The sequence below is a fragment of the Eptatretus burgeri genome, chromosome 13 (assembly GCF_056783735.1).
Source record: "Eptatretus burgeri isolate ZD-2024b chromosome 13, Ebu_testis_v1, whole genome shotgun sequence".
Lineage (NCBI taxonomy): Eukaryota > Metazoa > Chordata > Myxini > Myxiniformes > Myxinidae > Eptatretus > Eptatretus burgeri.
In genome coordinates, this window is record NC_140973.1 from 36,242,441 (window position 1) to 36,260,562 (window position 18,122).

At 38.4% G+C, this 18,122-nt stretch overlaps 1 long non-coding RNA gene across 1 annotated transcript in view; it reads left to right on the forward strand.

The window, feature by feature from the left end:
* The window catches only part of LOC147014235 (uncharacterized), a 97,698-nt gene extending 80,110 nt beyond the window's left edge, over positions 1 to 17,588 (forward strand). Inside the window, exon 4 of the long non-coding RNA XR_015050434.1 lies at positions 17,497 to 17,588. This is a non-coding gene — a long non-coding RNA (uncharacterized LOC147014235). The remainder of the gene's footprint in view (positions 1 to 17,496) is intronic.
* The last annotated feature ends 534 nt before the right edge of the window (positions 17,589 to 18,122 follow it).

Below are 18,122 nucleotides of genomic sequence, written 5' to 3' on the forward strand. Positions count from 1 at the left end.
CAGCTTAAAGCGAGCATGCGTACCTCTCAGCTATTCTTCCATGATATGGCGATTCATTGCTTTGTAACAAATGAAAACATATTTTACTCATTGTAATCTAATTTATTTTGCCTTCATAACTCCAGTATCGAACCGCGGTATCACCATCAAAGCTTGAAGTGCGCTCAAAAAAGTGGCTAAACCAAGCCCTCCAACAAAATTGCATAAAGAAACTGTTAGCAATGAAACATAATTTTTAACCTCCGCCATCTTCAAAGATGGATGGAGGTTACTGTTTTCACCCCTTTCTGTTTGTTTGTTTGTTTGTGAACAGTATTACGGAAAAACTCGACGGATTTCGACGAAACTTGGTGGGGGGGGGGGGTTAGGTATGGTCCAAGGATCATGCCATTAAATTTTGGACTTGGTCCCCCCCACCCCAAAAAAAAATTGTTGGAGAAATATATATATATATATATATATATATATATATATATATATATATATATATATATATATATATATATATATATATATATATATATATATATATATTTGCATTTCTACATGTTTTAAGTGATTTCCAAACCCCACAAAAAAAATTGTTACCCCCCAAAAAAAATTGAGAATTTGTTTTTGTAATTCTACATGTTTTAAGTGATTTCCAACCCCCCCAAAAAAAAAATTGTTATCCTCCCCCCAAAAAATAGAGAAAAACTTTTTCTTTGCATTTCTTCATGTTTTAAGTGATTTTTCCAACCCCCACCACCCAAAAAAATTGTTAGAGAAATTTTTTTATGGCATTTCTACATATTTTAAGTGATTTCCAACCCCCCCCCCCCAAAAAATAAATTTAGAGAAAAATTTTTTTTTTGCATTTCTACATGTTTTAAGTGATTTCCAACCCCCCCCACCCCAATTTTTTTTTCCCCCCTCCCAAAAAATAGAGAATTTCTTTTTTTGCATTTCTACATGTTTTAAGTGATTTCCAACCCCCCCCCCAAAAAAATTCTTACCCCCCCAAAAAAAATTGTTAGAATCTTTTTTGTATTTCTACTTGTTTTAAGTGATTTCCACCCCCCCCCCAAAAAAAATTGTTTGAGAAAAAATTTTCTTTTTGCATTTTTACATGTTTTAAGTGATTTCCAACCCCCACCCCAAAAAAACTTGTTACCCCCCCAAAAATAATTGTTAGAGAAATTTTTTTTTTTTGCATTTCGACATATTTTAAGTGATTTCCAAACCCCCCCCCCCAAAAAAAAATGTTTGAGAAAAAAACATTTTTGCAATTTTTTTTCAACAAAATTTCTATTTTTTTGGCATTTTTACATGTTTTAAGTGATTTCCAACCCCCTACACACCCCCCCCCAAAAAAAATGTTGGAGAAAAGAACTATAACTGTCAGCACTGTTGACATCATATTTAATGAATTAAGGGGCTGTCACACCTTGACGATTTAGCCAACCTCTGCCGATTTATGAAAAATTTGCCTAATACGCTGGCACACGTCGAATACGTTATGCGTAGGTTTTGTATACATTAAGAGCACGCTGAAAAACAGTGGCATAAGGCATAGTACGCTGGCTTTAATCGTTGAACTTTGTGGTTTTTCTCAACTTTTCGTATGCTTAAAATTTTACGACGAACTCGGCGTTTGGCTCACACGTTCCGCTACGCTGGCCATAAGGTTTAGGCACGTTATGCGATCGTTGACACACGTTATTTATATGTTACTCATATGTGGAAACACGTTGGGGTAAAGGCCCGGTCACACCTTGACGTTTTAGCCAGCGATGGCAACGTATTAAAATGTATGTAAAACGCTGGCTTACGTTGAACTTTTGATGTTTTTTTTTTAAGATTCGGACGTATTCATAGCGACTTGGTCTTATGTATAACGCATTGGTAATGGACACAGAACGTTTCGTTGTGTTCTTAGTAACTTATACCAATGAATGCTGAACCTGTTGTCGGCCGACACAACCAATACCCAACGATAGTCTAACTTAGGCATAGCGCGTTGCACGCATCGCCGACGATGTTAGCCTATTAAAAGGCTGACGCACAACGATTCGAATCATAACTGCCGTAGAAATGGAAGTGACAACATCGTGGTCACACCTTGGCGATCTTTCCAGCGAATGCCGACCTAAGAAAAATGTGTCTAAAACGTTGGAGAATGTCAAATACGGTATGAGTAAGTTTGGTATAGTGAGTAGAACGCTAAAGTACGCTATCATACGTCATAGTAAGTAGAGTACGTCAAGAAATTTTAAACATGTTCAAAATTTTACGACGTACTCGGCGTATGACACACGTCCCGCATGCGATGGGGATAAGTTTTACACACGATATGTGGACGCTTCCACACGTCCACAAAGGCTACTTATAAGCTACTCATAAGTCAAAACACGTCGCGGTAATGTCTTTTTTACGCGAAACTTATTTCTAACTTATGTTTGACGTGCTTTGAACCTATTCTTTACGTAGTTCCAACACATCGACGTATGTAGACGTATTCCAATGACGTTTTCCGGTCGACAAAAAAAAAATAATTGAACGTGTTTCTAGCTTACAACTGACATATAAAGACGTGTTCCCAGCGGTTTTGGGAATTGGTGTATAAAATGCTGCTCATAAAAGGGGAACCCAACGGTGTTTTCGAGTCCTTTTTGAGTCGATGTCCATGTCAGCAGTAACAGTATCAGTATCAGTATCGGTAATAGTATTAGTTGTAGTTAGTTCATGTTGGCAGTAGAAGGTGAGTGTGAGGAGGAGGGTGTGGGTTATGATGGATCATCCTTGCGTCCGCGTGTCCACGGGTAGGAGACATCTTTGCATCATTGTTCGAAGTTCTTCGCGGCTAATTTTTTATGGGGCTTTTTCAACAATGAGCTATAGCTTATTTTTACGATTTAGGTCTATTCATAACGGGTTGGACAAATTCACAATGAACTAATAATGTGCATAGAGCGATTTGATTACTTATAGATGCAATATACCAACGAATAATTATCGTGAAGCCGCGTTCACAAACTATGCCCAACAATAGCCTAACTTATCCATATCGTGCGGCAGTTTATCTTTGCCGGTGACGTGGGGTTTGCTATTCATAGGCTGCCACTCAACGATTTAAATGGCTGCATCTCCACTATTGAAAGTAGACGCTAGCGCTCAACAATTGGATTTTTTTTTACACTCAACGACTTTTAAACGGTACCACTCAGCTATTTTCATTGTTTACAATGAACGATTTAAATTGCTGTCACTCGCCTTTGTTTTTTGACGCTGGGGTTTTGAAATTTGAAGCGTTTCTTCTGAACGTGTTAAAACGCTCAAACTCGACTATTTTAAATAGACGCTGCCGATGGACAATTGGAATCATAGCCAAGCTAGACATCGAAGTGTGAACATCCTCGTCATGCCGAAGAAAAGTTTGAAGAATGCTGCAAATAAGTGTCCTGGCCGTGGCCGTGGATGCTGACGCAAGGACGATCCATTATACCGACGTATTTCAGCCTATGAGTAACTTAAAAGTAACGTCTGTCGACGTGTGGCAACGATCGCGTAACGTGCCAACAACACGTTAATCATAGGTTAGAAATAAGTTTCGGGTACGCTAAACATTACCTCGGCGTGTCTCAACTTATGATTAACTTACAAGTAGCATGTGTTGACGTCTGTCAACGATCGCAGACCGTGCATACAACTTGTGGCCAGCGTAGCGGAACGTGTGAGTCATACGCCGGCATACGTCGTGAAATTTCAAGCATGAAAAAATTTGAGGACAACCAAAAAGTACAACGTTTAAAGCCAGCGTACAATGACGTATGGCAGTGTTTTTCAGCGTGCTCTCAATGTTATCAAAACTTACCCATAACGTATTCAACGTGTGCCAGCGTTTTAGAAAAAAAATTCAAAAATCGGCATACGTTGGCTAAAACGTCAAGGTGTGACCGGGCCTTAACGTGCTGGGGAATTAGTTGTAGAGCATGTCCTATGAAGAAATACGTATGTAGACGTATTTGACGTCTTCATGACGACCACAGAACTTACTGAACACGTTTCTAACAAACAGCTGACGTAGAATGACGTATTCGCAGCGATTTGGGGAATTGGTATACAAAAAGGGCCTTCGCAGGAGTAACCCGTCTTTTTTTTAGACTTCGTGGTGAGTACATGTTGATGTTATTCCGAGAGGTGGAGGATATGGCAAAGCTGAGACGACAATACCTACCTGTCCTCGAACATCAACATGGCCTCATCGAGTTGACACTGCACCAGTTGTGTGCCAATAGAGCCGGGAGAAGAAGACGTGAACGGAGGAGAAGGAACTGGGTGAGACCATGGATCGGGAGGCAACGCCATTCCGGCATATATGACCAGCTCATGGTGGAACTCCGGAACGAGGACCATGCATCCTTCATGAACTTCCTGCGAATGCCTCCAGCGATGTTCGACGAGCTGCCAGCCAGAGTGGGTCCAAGGATTATTATGAAATAATTTCAATAGTCCAGTTAAGTGGAAGCGATTCAACTCGTTCAATGGAAACGATTTGAATTGCCTTGCACCAGCATCAAAAACAATAGGCGAGTGACAGCCGTTTATTAAAATAGTTTAGTGGCATTCAATGGATAGCAAACGTCACGTAATTGTAAACGATGCGCTCCCATGTTATGCATGCGCTAGACTATCGTTGGGCATATAATAGGTTGTGGACGCCTAAAACACGATATGCAATCGTTGGTATAACTAATCTATAAGTTATTGAAGCGTTCTGTGTTCATTACTAGTACATTATGCATTTGTCAAAGTCTTTTTAATAATTTCAACAGTAAAACAAAGAAATATTTCATCTTCGGAATGAAGAAAAAAAATTAGCCCTTTCAGAACATCGAACAATGGTGCAAGGTATTCTCCTATTCGTTGACGCAATGAGGATCCATCATCCCCCAGAGCCTCCACATCACGCTCACATACTACTACTGACATAGATATACAGCTACTACCAATGCTACTACCACTACTACTACTACTACTACGACGACTACTACTACTATTATTATTACTGTCACGCACACCTACTACTAGTAATAGTACTGCTACTATTGATACTACCGGCGTTCACATCCACTCACCATGGAGTCTGGAACAATGATGGGTTTTTATTGTGAAGCCCATTTGTATATACCAATTCCCCTTTACGCTGCCAATACGCCAGCACACGGTAGAAGTAAGTTAGAAACACTTTCAGTAAGTTCTATGGTTGTCCGGAAGACGTCAATTTAATTCATCTACATACGTTACAAATAGGTTCATAGCATGTTACTCAAAGGTAAGTAGCACGTTTTACTTAGGTTCAAAACATGCTACTCAGAGGGAAAACGCACGTTACTCTTACGTTCATAGCACGCCAGTCATTGGTTCAAGGCCATTTATACATAGTTTCAATGCACATTACTCATAGTTTCCAAGCACGTTAAACATAGGCTAAGCTGACGCTACTCATTTGTTCAAAGCACGTTACTCATCGGTTAGAAATTTGGTTTCAAGTATGTTGGCCATTACCTTGACGTGCTTCGACTTATGAGTAACCTACAGTAAGTAACGTGTGTTCGCCGTGTTTAAACGATCACGGAACATGCTAGGAACAGATGCCAACGCATGCGAAATGTGTGAGCCTTACGTCGAGTACGTCTTAAAATTTTCAGCATGCTTGAAATTTCACGACGTATCAAACGGACTAGGTAATATGCCAGCGTACTTCAATGATTTCCAGCATACTCTAAACATATACACAACTTACCTGTAGCGTATCTGATGTGTGCCTAGCATTGTAAACACATTTTTCATAGAATGGCATACGCTGGCAAAATCGTCAAGGTGTGACTGCGATGTTGACACTTCAAATTCTCAGGCAGTTTTGATTTCAATCGGCGTCTGGCAAGTTCTTAACTGGCTACACCACGAGTTCGCCGGCGATACATATAGCGCGCAAAGGGTAAGTTAAACTCTCGTCTGTCATAGGTTTTGAACGCCGACCACAAGGTAAGCATTCGTTGGTAAAAGTTATGTATAACACAATGAAACGTTCTTGTCCCGTTACTAATATGTTATGCAAACGATCAACACATTATGAAAACGCCAAAAACTTAAAAAAAATAAAAATAAAAAACATCAAAATTTCAGTGTATGCTAGCGTTTTACATACATTTTTATACGTTGCCATTGCTGCCTAAAATGTCAAGGTGTGGCAGGGCCCTAAGATATAAGGTTCACTTGAGTGACCCAGCAGTATTGGCGGTGGAGGTTTTGCACTCTCCCGAGTGCTACCTCCCTAGTTTTATCTGTATTTATCAATGCCAAAGCGACAGGTTGTATCATGAAAGAAGATTGTACAAAAAGAGGGAAGCATGGTGTAAAATATAAGTGAACATTTTCAGCGATCCAGCCACCGCCTGACATCTCACAAAACAACGCAGGGCCAAATACAGACATGTGGGCCCTGAACTTTGTTCACGTCGATCGATGCACAGTCTTCAGTGGCAGTGCAAATATTGCAGAGCACTCAAATATTGCAAGCTTCAGCACTCAAGGAAGCAGTCCAACAAAACGGTTGATAAGAAACTGCTGGCTTGGCAAGCGATTAGCGATCACTGATCCGTCATACTAAGCACCTCCCAGAGATGTCTGAAATGTCAAACTATGTCCGAATGGGACAAATGAACACTTTTTAGCAGTCGAAACTGCTGCTGATTTCAATTCTGGAGCTTAAATTTTGTAATTCAGTTCAGTTGAAGAGATTCTAAAGGTTATGATATGTGCGGAAATGAAACTTAACCATGAACACTGGCGTCTCTGGCATTTATCAGCATAGCAATGTATCCAGCGATTCGAAGGTATGATGATCAGGCATTCGATGATTTGAGTAAGGAAAGTGGAAAAAATAAACTTTATTGTGAAGAAATCATTGTGGCCTGTTTCAAATCTAGGCATTGTTGAGGAGGCCCAAAAATGGCGAATTAAGAGCCTATCGAGGGACAGTGAGGTGACCAAGGATGAGCCTTGATACAGGATATAATTAAATAAGGCCATTTATTATCTTCAAAACGGATGTTTTAATAACCCAAACACCCAGTTTTCACACATGCCCCACCGTGGAGTTCCCCTAGTATGCGTGCAAAGTTTAAGGCTGCTAGGTTTCATGGTTTTGGAATTATGAATGAGACACACTGACTGACTCAAACACTGACATTTATTATTATAGATGTGGAGAAGACAAATTAATAATTTGGTTAAAAGGTCAAAGATACTGTTTAGTATACAGAAGAAGTCCTAATACAAAGCAGATTGGCTTTGCATTTTCAGATGCTTTCTGGTTTATATTTATTTTCCTCGTCCTTGTACTCTGTCGCCACTACTAACCCAATAAATTTGTTCGGGGAAGTTGTCACTGGAGGATCGAATAAAACTGAAAGTGATTGCCTGAACAGACAGCATTTGCTCGAGTACCACATCAATAGCGTTGTTTCTATGGAGACTGCCATATTGTTAAGTGACGTCGAGCACTCAGTTCCGTTGGATTGCTTGCTCGAGTGCTTTTAATTAAGCAAGCTGCTTGCCGACGGAACACACCATAGGATGACAGTTTATAGTTGAATCGAGATTCAATTTCAGGTGAGACAACTCAATGGCGATTCCACGAAACTCTAAGCTGTACTGCAAGCCATCTATGTAATATTATGCAAAAAGTACACGGTTAACCAAAATAAACTCCCTCCCAACTGCCTATCACCCGCTGCGACCCATCCTGATGGACCGTGGACCCCACTCACTACGGAGCACGATATTTCTGTTTTCGTGTCATGGTTGTTGTTGTCGGTAACCGACTGAAATCTGTTGCAGTGATGTACTACAATATACCAGAAGTACCCGCTCCTTAAGGGAGTGGCAAGAGAGTGTTTTTTTTTTTTTCCTCTCGGACAAGTTGTACAACTTCCAGGAGTTTGATTTATTATTTAGCGATAACGTCCAGTTTTCAAGTTATTCTGTCCAGTGGTTTATTGGCCCCCATGAGACAGTCCGAAACCAGGCTTATGGGGGTTTTGTCTTGGACAGGCTTATGGATTTTGTCTCGATTTTCGTGTGTGCATGCGTGCATCCGCAACCATGTCTCAGACATGTATGGACTCGTTATTTTACTTGGCACAAAGACAACACATGATGGTATACATATGCACATCATTTTGTTTAGCCATGCGATCAAAGATGGCCGATTGGCAGCCATTTTAATTGTAAAAAACCTGATGTTGAACATGTCCTCCACCGTTTCTCAGACATGTATTTACCGAAGTTGTTCAAACTTGGCACACAGATAACGAATGATGACGTACATGTGCTAGATTTAATATATTATATGTCGATGTCAGTCGTAAGAAATATATATATAAATATATATATATATATATATATATATATATATATATATATATATATATATATATTTCCTTTGGACCATACTAATTAAACATACTTGTACAGTGCCTATAGAAAGTCCACACCCCCTCTCAAAATTTTCACATTTTGTTGCATTATAGCCTGGATTGATATTGAATTAAATCAGACTCTTTCCACCTTTATTTCCACATCGTAACCCACAACTTACAAGTGAAAAACAAATTCTGCAAATTTCAGGGAATTAATAAAAAAATATAAAACGAGAATATCTTGGTTGGATAATTGTCTGCCCCCCCCCTTTACAATGTCAATTGTAAATTAGCTCAGGTGTTAACAATCACCTTCAAAATCATACAACAAGTTAATAGGCCTCCTCCTGTGTTAAACTGTCATGGTGCTGATTATTTCAGAATAAAATCAGCTGTTCCTGTAGGTCTCCTCTGTTGGGTAGTGCATTTCACATCAAAGACTCAACCATTAAATTTAAGGAGCTTTCAAAAGACTTCCTGGATGAAGTTGTGGAAAGGCACAGATCAGGGGAGAGGTTCAAAAATATTTAAAAGGCCTTGAATATCCCTTGGAGCACAGTCAAGGCAATCATAAAGAAGTGGAAGGCATATAGTACCACCAAGACACTGCCTAGATCAAGCCATCCCTCCAAATTGGATGACCATGGAAGGAGGAGACTGATCAGAGAGAGGGCACCAAGAGGCCATTGGCAGCTTTCAAACAGCTGCATGCCTTTATGGCAAAGAATGGTCACTGTGTGCGTGTGACAACAATATCCCAAGCATTCTACAAGTCTGGCCTGTATGGTAGGGTGGCAAGAAGGAAGCCATCACTCATAAAAGCCAACCTTGAGTCCCATTTGAGGTATGCAACAAACCACTCTGGAGATTCTGAAGCCATGTGGTGAAACGTTTTGTGGTATGATGAAACCAAGATGGAACTTTTTGGCCGAAATTCAAAACGTTGCATTTGGTGCAAACACAACACAGTGCATCACCCAAAGAATACCATCCCTCCTGTGAAGCATTGTGGTCACATCATCATGTTATGGGGATATTTCTCATCAGCAGGGACTGGAGCACTTGTCAAGGTCAAAGGGGAAATGGATGGAGCAAAATACAGAAATATCTGAGAGGAAAAGCTGCTGCCTCTGCAAGAAAGCTGAAATTGGGACGGAAGTTCACCTTAATCACGACAACGACCCAAAGCACACAGCCAAAGCTACACTGGAATGGCTAAGGAACAAAAAGATAAATGCCCTTGAGTGGCCCAGTCAGAGCCCTGATCTAAATCCAATCAAAAATCTGTGGCCTGACTTGAAGATTGCTGTCCATCATCACTCCCCACACAACTTGACTGAGCTTGAACAGTTTTATAATATAGAAGAATGGGCAAATATTTCACAATCAAGGTGTGCAAAGGTGGTGGGACCTATCCCAACAGACTCGCAGCTGTAATTGCTGTCAATGGTGCTTCCACCAAGTATTAACTGAGGAAGGTGGAAACTTATCCAACCAAGATATTATCGTTTTGTATTTTTTATTAATTTCCTGAAATTTGTCGCATTTGTTTTTCACTTGGAAGTTGTGGGTTACGATGTGTAAATAAAGGTGAAAAAGTCTGATAAAATGCAATTTAATTCCAGGCTGTTAGGCAACAAAAAGTGAAACTTTTGAAAGGGGGAAAAGACTTTCTCTGGCACTGAATGTATTGAAACTCTCTCCATCATACACTTTGCAAGTATGGCAATTCCTCTAACCACTCTATTACCCCACCAAACTGGACCCTCTTACTTGCAGGACACTGTTTCCTTCCTCTCTCTCTCTCTCTTTCTCTTTCTCTTTCTCTTTCTCTTTCTCTTTCTCTTTCTCTTTCTCTTTCTGTTTCTCTCTCTCTCACTCACTCACTCACTCACTCACTCACTCACTCACTCACTCACTCTCTCTTTCTTTCACTGTCTTCACTCTCTTCACTCTCTTCACTCTCTTCACTCTCTTCCCCTCCTCCCCCCCCCATTCTCTGTCTCTCTTTTCATTAATTTCCTGGCTTATTGTGTCCCAATGGCCCCACTGTCTGGACGTTACCTTTTTACCCTTGTTACCACACTTTTCTATTAGTAACATATATATATATATATATATATATATATATATATATATATATATATATATATATATATATATACTATACAAAAGAACTCCCAACTAGCATTGAATGAGCTCTTCGTCCTGCAGTGGACTGAAAATAAACTGATGTGAATTGATGAATTAATAGATAAATTTTTAAATAAAAACTTTTGGCATTTTGGCAGACAGGACCAGGGTCCACAGCCTTAGAGTAAAGAAGAGGAGAGGAAAGAAAAAAATTGACCAAGTTATCAGCATACATTGGCCTACCCCTTTTCAAAATACTGTATTCCAAAGGGTGTTTAATTTTCAGAAGTGAGTGCTGGCATAATCAACTAAGAAGGAAATAGTTTGTACAATGTGAAGTGTTGCCATTGTCTCTGAAGCCCACCGATTGCCAAAATTGCTGAAAATGTCGAAAGGATGAAGATGTTGGTCTGATCTGACCGACGTCCAAAACTCCAATGAAAGGAACTCATTTTGCAGCAATGGAAGAGATCCAGAGAGCCATGACCAATGAGCTACACTAAATGGTTTTTCAGATGGTGACTTCCAAGGCCACGATCACTGCAGCCACTGATATATGTTCAGTGGTAATGGCAATCTGGGCTGGCAGGATGACCGAGAGGTACACACGATGGCCGATCTATAAGTACACATACTTGCCTCTAAATTGTCTAGCCTGGGTTTGAATCCCAACCCAGCTATAAACTGTTATCCCAGTGTTTCAGAGGCAGGATGATTCATCAATATGTGTGTCATCCCTTGGATGGATGTTAAACTGAAGTGCCATCTGCTAACATTAGTTTGTGGACGTTAAAGATCCCATGGTGTCCTTCGCAAAGAGTAGGCAAATTATTGCCACCACCCTGAACATATTCTAAATTCCTGCTCTAACCTATTGGGGGCACTGCATAAGGTGCACAGATGCGCTCCCAGCAATGATGCAAACCACCAGCCACATGCTCTTTTGGATATGATATTGGATTTGAAGTGGGAATTTGTACTTTGAAACCCTCTCAGAACTTGCATCATGTTGGAAAGCTCAGTTTGCTTGTCAACAGCTCCTAGAAAGTGGTGAAATAATTGTGTTGTTCATGAACATGCCAGCTTCATGATTAACAGCTTGTGCTCATGGCATTCTCCAGTACCCAATCAAAATCATCCTTGTCTTGTTGTCCTCGTTTTCGCTGTTGTGACTTCAGCTGAAAACCTTCTGTCAGACTGCCACGTCATTGTTGTGTTTTCATTTCTTTGTCCTGAAGCTGAATTTTCTTTTATTACATTGCTTTGTTTGCAGACATTTACTCTGACTCTAATTGCACGAAGTGACATTTCAAAAATCCAGTGCTCAGTATTCAGGGAGGTATCGACGTGGTAGTTTCGCCTGCAAAATACAAGGTTGTGAAGAGAATGTTATTTCCCCATTGGAAGAAACACATTTACAAGTACAATATATTTGTAAGTTTATTTTCTTTGTCATGATATCAGGTTTGACGATGACTTATTCTCATATCTGTTCTTTTTTAACCTCCTTTTTATTGACATTGATTAATTATCATGCAAGGAAACACAGTCATTGGGCTCAACATCAAGGACTCAGTCATTGGGCTCAACATGCTTGCCCCATTGCCTATTAACTTTTACATGCAGAAGCCCATGGCAAAAACACCATGATATAAAAAAAAAGCCTTTTAGTCTTGCACTGGTTAAAAGACCTCAAAGATGGGAGGTTCTATATTTCATAACAGCAATGAAAAAACAAAAATCTGGAGCAATCAAAGCAGTGGTCAGTTACCTATAACTGCTCAGGTTCAAAATTTTTTTTGTCTGATTGAATCTTTTTTTAATTCTCTCATCAGTTTGGATTAATTTGAGACAACGTTTACTGAACAATTGTTTCCCTTCAAGGAGTCTTTCCTTGTTTCAGGTTGGGACAAAGACATAGACAGACAAAAATCACAGAACCATGGGAAAGCATTCGTAAATGAAAATATAAACAAATGAAAATAAAAATGAAAACAAGCAGTCAGACTGGTACTTACGAAATCGTCAACTTGACCTCTGACCTTGTCTAATAAAAGCTGTCTCTGGAGAAGGTAGCGATGCAAACCAGAAGTTTCTCCGATGATTCTGTACCAAACCATCAATAATCGAATATTTGACGTCTCTGTGGCCTTGACCTTTGACCGATTTTGACCAAAATCTAATCAGCACTAGCCATCACCCTCCTGAATCACGTGGTGTAATTTGACATTGGTAGCTTCTTCCGTTCTCGAGTTATCGTGCCTACAAACAAACAAACACACACAAACAAACAGAAACGGATGATGAAAGTCATCAATATTCTAATGAAATCTTTAGATTTCGTAAGTAATAAATAAGTGAAAAATCAAATGCAGGTCAGCGATCCGAGACAATGGAGAAGCACGGTTTGTATGCTTACACGATGTGTAAGCACACCTCACAAGTATATGTGTATGTATATATATATATATATATATATATATATATATATATATATATATATATATATATATATATATATATATATATATATATATATATATATATATATATATATATATATATATATATATATATATATATATATATATATATATATATATATATATATATATATATATATATATATATATATATATATATATATATATATATATATATATATATATATATATATATATATATATATATATATATATATATATATATATATATATATATATATGTATATATATATATATATATATATATATATATATATATATATATATATATATATATATATATATATATATATATATATATATATATATATATATATATATATATATATATATATATATATATATATATATATATATATATATATATATATATATATATATATATATATATATATATATATATATATATATATATATATATATATATATATATATATATATATATATATATATATATATATATATATATGTATATATATATATATATGTATATATATATATATATATATATATATATGTATATATATATATATATATATATATATATATATATATATATATATGTATATATATATATATATATATATATATATATATATATATATATATATATATATATATATATATGTATATGTATATATATATATTTATATGTATATATATATATATATATATGTATATGTATATATATATATGTATATGTATATATATATATATATATATATATATATATATATATATATATATATATATATATATATATATATATATATATATATATATGTATATGTATATGTATATATATATATATATATATATATATATATATATATATATATATATATATATATATATATATATGTATATATATATATATTGTTACGGTTCCAGGAACCGTATGCATACAAACATACAGTTGGCCCGAAGTCAGTTATTCCGTTTAGTATATGTGTAGATAGAACCCCTCCTTGTGTTTCGTGGGAAATCAAAGGGGTGCGTTGCGATGTTTTTTTAGTTGGATTAATAAATCTTTATATCCCCTCCATTATGAACCACAGTATCTTCCTCTCGCATGGGCTGAACAAACGCTTGTTCGCCTACTCGCCCAACCGGCGACTCGCTGTTCGAGGCAAAATCCTCTTGCAGTAGTTCCTTTTTGGCGAGTCCGCACGTATGGAGTAGGCGGGTTTCCCGGTTTTCGTGACCGCAAGACGATTGCCAGATGCCGCAACATGGAGCATTCCTTTCCCTGGAACTCAGGTACCCGAAAGAACTGCGATCTCAACTCACCTCCCTCTCTGGCTGCAAAAGGTCCTTTCCATACATCTGGGTTTGTTTTGTCCAAGTGTGTGTCTGAGTGTGTGGCGCCGTCTTTAAGTTGAAACTGTATAAGTTATTCGAACCTTGTAAATCTTGCCTGTATTATTCTCACGACAAGTCTGCTCTGTGTCTGCTTTATAAGTTGCTGTAAAATTGTCGCACTACATCATTCTCATCTTCCCCTGCATCTTCTTCTTCTTTCGCTGCTCCCGTTAGGGGTCGCCACAGCGGATCATCTTCCCCTGCATAACACCCCAATAAACCTGTTACCTGTACCACATAACTTTCCTCGCTTTATTGTAAATAAATTATTACAGAAATGTTCCCAGTTCGTTTTCGTCTTTTCCTTCATTGGTCGAGTATGGTTCGGATCTAAGCAGAGCCGGGTCTTATCCCCGATAATCTGTTCATTCTCGCCGGTACATCCTTGGTAGTTCTGCTCGCCTGTATCCGATCCAGAGTTGGTAGTTGGTACTCTACCGTAGTTGGTGGAGTGACCCGGTTCGGGCAAGGCGTACCGAAGGCGTGGTTCCCCAGTCGACAACACCGCATGGTTAATTAGGTAAATTGGTTCTCGACAAAAAGACCCTACGCTACGCGTTGGAGGTATTGGCGTCCATGGTCGACTGAGCGACCCGCTGCGTCACGGAATTATCCAGAGCGATAGCCTACAATTCCGGGAGTCTAGTGGGAGACGACTTAACTTCCCCCATCTTGCGTCGGCTCCCGCCACGGACCTCCAGCCCACAACAATATATATATATATATATATATATATATATATATATATATATATATATATATATATATATATATATATATATATATATATATATATATATATTAGGGTGGTCCAAAAAAGTCGAAAAAAATAGAATGTTGCTCCACAAGCTTAAAATTATTCTAATACTATCATAACCCACGCTCTGCGCGACATGTTGGGGTGGGTGTGTTTGAGAAAGGAACTGATGCAGAGTATCAGTAGTAATTTTACTTTAATGCAGTAAGTGGAATACAATGTTCAAAGTACTTGGCACGATTTCACTGTTTCAGAACCATTTTATTTACTTTTTTTTTGTACCATGCACCTCATATGGTCTTTGAGATAATGCAAGCCGAATATCACGTTACTGGAGCGCAGAACAAAGTCGAAGATAGTGCGACACAAAATCACAAACTCGGAAATAATATATAAGATGATCCAATAACGTGCATAAATTGTTTTAGCTTGATCGGAGGTGATTTAGAGGTCGCTCCATATGACGACTTTTAGTCTCATGACTTGAATAAATTAGGGTATGGTCAGGTACGATTACGGGTACTTCTGGATGTCCGAGGTGGAAATGGAGTGCATTTTCGAACTCTATGAGGTCAATTTACTCGAAGAAATCACTGCTCCGACATTGAATTCACTACCATTTCGAAAATATGACCTAAAACAAGATTTATCATTACTGGAGTTGAGTAACTAATCCTACTCATTTGGATATTTTCTAATCTATAATTAATTTGTTGTCCGTCTAAACATTTCTTAGAGTAAATCGACCCCACTGAGTTTGAAAATGCAGTCCACTTTCACCTAGAAAGTTCAGAAGTGTACGGATTCGCATCTCACCATACCCTAATTTAATATAATATTAACTAAATAAATAACTAACATATTTTTGTGAATCATTGAATCTAAAACACTGGATGTTGGGCCGGCTAGAAATAAGTTCAGGCGGGAGTGGAGACAGCAATAGAGGCGGAGATGATAGTGGTATTTGGTAAATGAGACAAAATATTCTAATAGTTTGTAATTCCATTGATTGAAAAATTAGGGTGTGGTATGACAGTACCTTATTGGCTGGGGACTGCCCAGCTTGAGGCATATGAGATCCAAAAAAGCTGTTCAGTGAGATCCAAAAATCTCTCTCATACGTGGAAGCAACCCCTGGCACGACACTCTCCACCAATCAAGTACTAATGCTTATAACCGGTAAACTGCTACTTCCCGTGTTTTTTTTGATGCAGCAAGAGGAAGCTGGAGTATTTTCTCCAGTGTGCACGCCTGGGCAACTTGATATGGAGGACCGGTTGTTGCCCATGCAACAAGTCCCCCCTCTCCACGTCAGTGATGAAGTCCAAAGGAAGGGCCAAAGCTGATGCATTTTGGCACGTGGCATCGTAGGAACTGCCAGAAGGACATTGAAATCAACATCAGACTGCCTTTGGGACTCCAACTCTGGATGTTGTTTTTCATTGTTATAGCCTTTCCCATGGAATTTCACCGTGTGAGACATTTGAGATATCCTGCCAGTTCACAAAGAAATATATACATGACCAATAATGTTGGCTATACTGAGTATACTTTGGTTCCCAAGCTGCTTTTCGACCTTAAATGTTGTCATCATTTGTATGCAGCATCAGTTCTCACAGCGGTACAGCAGTGCCACTGATGCAGTGCCCCCTGTAGATCAGAGCAGGCATTTGAAATTTGGTTGGGGGACCAGCGATATTTGCCTCCTCTAACAAAGGAATCCATGGATTTTATAACGTCTACCAATTAATGCTGGCTGACGTGCTTCCCTGTTAACATCCATCTGCGGGATGGCACATGCTTGATGCATTATCCTGCCTGCAAAACACCATGGTGACAGTTTATATTTGGGCTGAGATTTGAACTGAGGCTCGGCAGCTCGCAGGTGAGTGCGCATACCTCTTGGATATCCTGTCAGGGTGAGGTTCGAACCCAGGCTAGCCAGCTCAGAGATTGATGTGCATACCTCGTGGTCTAGGATATCCTGTCAGCCCAACTTATAACTTCTGAACGTATATTATAACATAACTATTGAGATTAAACCCAGAGCCAATTCTTTTTTCCTCTTTCTCAATTACATAGCAGATCCTAATACCTTGCATTTTGGTTTTATATTTGTACTTTTCTATCCACCTCTGGTGTGTTCATGGTTTGCCTTTAGTTCAGACTTGCCTTGTGTTTGCACTTGTGTAATGTAAATCAAATGCTTGTGCATTCTAAATAATATTTGTAACGATAATAAATTTTACTCCTTTTCATGTGTTCTAATTAATAGAAGTTCCTTTGCAAGGAACTTCAACAGAGGAAGAGACTATTCGTCCCATCAAGGCTGCACAATTGTTGGCAATCTATGGATGCTGTATATGTGCCACACTTGGCATCAAGCGAAGGATCAAGCAAGGAAGCAGCCGAAACCATTAATAAAGCCTTTGGTATGACTTGGCTGGGGTTTACTCCACCAACTTCCCAGACTCAGAGCAGACACTCGAACGATTATGCCATCAAGTCTGATTAATGACTTAATTGGATGCAAATAGGCAACTTGAGCCTTGGATAGTGCATGAAGAAATGGAAACTCATGACCTCAGCTAACATCTGACAAAGGCATGGCACAAATTCTCCCATGGAAAGTTTTTCAGCTGTCTGAAATGTGCTTTTGGTACCTTCATAGTGTGTTCTGAAATTTAAAGTCTTTTTAGAGTGAGAGAAAGACACTATAAAAGTACAACAGGCTCACTGAGGATTTCACTGTGGATTTCATCTGGAGAGATCTTTCTGGGTGGCTTTGCATGGAGTATGTGAAGAAGCTTCCACAAGGCATTGCCATAGACTATCAACTGAAAGAGGCAACACTACACTGATCATTGACATTTGTTCTTATTTTCCTCACATGTGAAAGTG